This window comes from Cervus canadensis, chromosome 19 (genome assembly GCF_019320065.1).
Source record: "Cervus canadensis isolate Bull #8, Minnesota chromosome 19, ASM1932006v1, whole genome shotgun sequence".
In the NCBI taxonomy this organism is placed as follows: Eukaryota; Metazoa; Chordata; class Mammalia; order Artiodactyla; family Cervidae; genus Cervus; species Cervus canadensis.
The window spans coordinates 33997895-34002271 of NC_057404.1; the positions used below are offsets into that span (position 1 = coordinate 33997895).

The 4377-nt window shown below is 39.6% G+C and overlaps 1 non-coding gene across 1 annotated transcript; it reads left to right on the top strand.

Moving 5' to 3' along the window:
- Positions 1–279: 279 nt before the first annotated feature.
- LOC122422458 lies at positions 280–387 on the top strand. The gene has a single exon (XR_006263853.1). It is a non-coding gene; the product is annotated as a U6 spliceosomal RNA (small nuclear RNA).
- Positions 388–4377: the final 3990 nt, after the last annotated feature.

Here is a 4377-nt window from a genome sequence, read left to right on the forward strand (position 1 = left end):
AGAAATGACAGAAAGCTATCTTGTGGTAACCATTAAAATATAAATAGAATAAGTAGTAATGACAGGAACTTGGGTCCAAATCTTAGATTGTTCTCTCACAGTTTGTATTTTTGCTTCCTTTTTCCTCTTTTTGACACAGAGCCACCTGCTGGCAGTAGGGTGCTAGTTAACCCTAAACTATATTACAATGCAATTCGATTCCAGCACACAGGAAAAGGAAAGTTGATGAGGCTTTACCTCAAAAAGTTCTATAAATTGTACCAATATTAAGACTGTTCAGTGCTCGCTTCGGCAGCACATATACTAAAATTGGAACGATACAGAGAAGATTAGCATGGCCCCTGCGCAATGATGACAAAGAAAAAAAAAAAGAAAAAAAAAGACTGTTCAGTTCAGTTCAGTCGCTCAGTCGTGTCCGACTCTTTGTGACCCCATGAACCGCAGCACGCCAGGCCTCCCTGTCCATCACCAACTCCCGGAGTTTACTCAAACTCATGTCCATTGAGTCGGTGATACCATGCAACCGTCTCATCCTCTGTCGTCCCCTTCTCCTTCTGCCTTCAATCTTTCCCAGCATCAGGGTCTTTTCAAATGAGTCAGCTCTTCGCATCAGGTGGCCAAAGTATTTTAGTTTCAGCTTAATGATACTGAAATTGGTAATATTAAAATGTGCCATGTATTTGAGGAAAGGGTATTTTTTTAAGCTGAGAAAGATTAGATCAAATTGAAATGTTGATGAGAAAACCTCATTAAGAGTAGTGGTTGAAGACACGGGTGAAGAGGGAGAATCCGTTCTGTAAGGTTCTTTTATAAAAAAATTCTTTTTTATTTTGGCTGCACTGGGTCTTTGTTGCTGCAGCCTTTCTCTAGTTGCGGACAGCAGGGGCTACTCTCTAGTTGTGGTGCTCAGGCTTCTCATTGCAGTGGCTTCTTTTGCTATGGAGAACAGGCTCTAAGTGCATAGGATTCAGCAGTTGTGGCTCAGGGGTTTAGTTGCACCACAGCATGTGGAATCTTCCCAAACCAGGGATCAAACCCATGTTACCTGCATTCCTATCCACTGTGCCACCAGGAAAGTCCCTGTAAGGCCCTTGAAAGGCAAGAAAAGATAGATTCTTGGACACAGATGGAAAACTGGCCAAGAGAAGAGGAAAAAACTCTCCTCAGATGCATCAGTAAAAATGCAGAGAGAGAGAGGCGAGAGTTGGGCAGTAACAAGGAGCTGACTGTTTTCATACTAGGAGGTGAAAGGGAAGATGGGATAACAGGCATTTAGGTGACTGAGAAATGTGAAATAGTTAAGCAAACATGAAAGCAAGTTGCCTAGTGAAACACACTAGGATTTCTGGGCCATGCTGAGAGCCCAGTTGAAGTTGGTGATCGTAAATTCCTGGCGGTACTAATGTGTCTTGTGATTTTTTTTCTCCCCTCAATTGTTCTGTTTTACAGATAAATATATGGAAAAAGTAAAGAGGTGGATCACACTGGAAGGATTTCTTGACAGGCAGAAGAGATAAGACAGATAAGACAGTTTATGGCATTGACAAAACTGTCCTTAAAATTATCAACCATGGAAAGTAAACTGAATAGGAAGAAAATGAAACCTAGAGGGAGAGATACAGATAGAGGGACTGGTCTCTTATTGGAGAGTCCAAAGAGATCAAGGATTTGCCATGGCAGAAGTAATTGAAGAAGCAAGTCAGAAGTATGAGAGATGGGGTTGTGATTGCTCAATATCTAAGTCATTGATTTGGAATATCAATGATTTTGTTGATTAAAAGATTCAGAGTGTAAAAAAATAATTAAAAAAAAAAAAAGATTCAGAGTGTGATTGTGGGAAGAGGTAGTTGAGGTGGAGTAGAAAAGGCCATATCGATGAGGAGGGTAAGGAAGTGAAAGGCCAGAGTATTGAAAGAATACTGAATATTAAAGCCACCTACAATGATGGCAGGGACTGGAACTGAGAGAAGAATGTGAGTCTGATGCCAAAGTATTTGATGAACAATGGAGAATGGTCAAGAGACAGATAACAGCGACAAAATGATCAGGTCATAAAGGCTAAGTGTGTATGCCTCAGAGGAGTAGGGTTACTGTGAGACAGGGGGTGGATAATGATCTTGAAGATGTAATGAGGAGAAGAAAGGATTCAAATCTTGCCTCAATAAAGTTTATGAGGATTGGAAGAACCACACCCACTGCTCCACTGGGCTGCTAGAGAACACTGGAGTTGCAATAAGTCAGGTGGAGACAATGCTTGGAGAAAAAGGGTCTGTGCCAATGACAGAACAGCAGTTCCAGGGCTGCATAGTTGCAGAGGTAGGAGGTGACGATGGAATGAAAGGCAAATAACTTACTGTCAATAGCTGCTTAGTGTTCTCCTCTTTCCTGAAGGAGTTTCTCAGATTGTAGAACTAAATTGAGACTGTTTCTATTAAACATTTACTGTTACTGAAATAAGAATGTATTGCTCTCTAGAAACTAGTTATTTCATATGAAACATAGTAGTACAGTAAGTCTGGACTACCGTTTCCTTATTTATAAAATGGACATAATTATTATCCCACAGATTAGTCATCATGTAATGGAATATAATGGCTTCCTTGGTGGCTGTTTGTAAAGAGACCACTTGCAATGAAGGAGATGCAAGGTTGATCCCTGGGTTGGGAAGATCCCTTGGAGAAGGAAATGGCAACCTGCTCCAGTATTCATGCCTAGGAAATCCCATGGACAGAAGAGCCTGGGCTACAGTCAGTGGAGTCACAAGAATTGGACATGACTTAGTAACTGAACCACCACCACCATACATATACACAAATATAGTATCATTAAAAATAATTGTTCAGTTGCTAAGTTGTGTTCAATTCTTTGTGACCCCATGGACAGCAGCATGCCAGGCTTCCTTGTCCTACACTCTCTTCTGGAGTTTGCTCAAGTTCATGTCCACTGATTTGGTGATGCTAGCCAACCATCTCATTCTCTGCCCCCTTCTCTCTCTGCCTCCAATCTTTCCCAGCATCGGGGTCTTTTCCAGTGAGTCAGCTCTTCACATCGGGTGGTCAAAATATTGGATTCAGCCTCAGCCTCAGTCCTTCCAATGAATGTTCGGGATTGATTTCCTTTAGGATGGACTGGTTGGATCTCCTTGCAGTCCAAGGGACTCTCAAGAGTCTTCTCCAGCACCACAGTTCGAAAGCCTCAATTCTTTGGCTCTCAGCCTTCTTTATGGTCCAATCCTCCCATCCATACATGACCAATGGAAAAACTACATCTTTGACTGTACAGACCTCTGTTGGCAAAATTATATCTTTGCTTTTCAGTATGCTATCTAGGTTTGTCATAGCTTTCCTTCCAAGAAGCAAGTGTCTTCTAATTTCATGACTGCAGTCACCATCTGCACTGATTTTGGAGCCCAAGAAAAGAAACTCTTGTCACTGCTTCTACCTTTTCCCCTTCTATTTGCAATGAAATGAGGGGACTGGATGCCATGATCTTAGTTTTTTTAATTTTGAAAGCCAACTTTTTCACTCTCCTCTTTCACTTTGCAAAACTAATTAACATTTTGCAAAAATAATGCATAAAAAGAATATAAAATGAAAAAACTCAAGGCAAGAAAAAGTAGGATAGTGAGATGAAGGCAAGGATGAAGCTAATTACTGGAAGTCTTAAGTTCTTACTCAAATGCTGGAGTTCATCTACAAAATTTGTTGGTTTTCTAGAAGTAAATATGACATCAAAATTCAGTGTCCATGAAATTTGAATATTCTGGTTGATTAGGTCAAGGACAACTTTTCCTAGCACTGGAGATTAAAAATGTCTCTCACAAGATCTTCTTAAGCAGAATATTCATGTAGTTAGAATTTTAAACAGTATCCTATCAATCAATGTCATGACAGGAAAACTTTGTATATGATGTTACCATTACCTAAGAATTGATCACTAGAAATTAAGTTGCTCCCACAATATAAAGAGAAATACCTTGTTTATGGAACTCAAGCCTTTAGATTAGCTTTCTTCAGTTGTGAGGAAATGATTTTTAGCTTTTTTATAAAAATAGGTTTTTTTAGGTAGATATACTCCTAAGTATTTTATTCTTTTTGTTGCAATGGTGAATGGTATTGTTTCCTTAATTTCTCTTTCTGTTTTTTCATTGTTAGTATATAGGAATGCAAGGGATTTCTGTGTGTTAATTCAGAAACTATAAAACTCCTAGAGGAGAACATAGGCAAAACACTCTCCGACATAAATCACAGCAAGATCCTCTATGACCCACCTCCCAGAATATTGGAAATAAAAGCAAAACTAAACAAATGGGACCTAATGAAACTTAAAAGCTTTTGCACTACAAAGGAAACTATAAGCAAGGTGAAAAGACAGCCC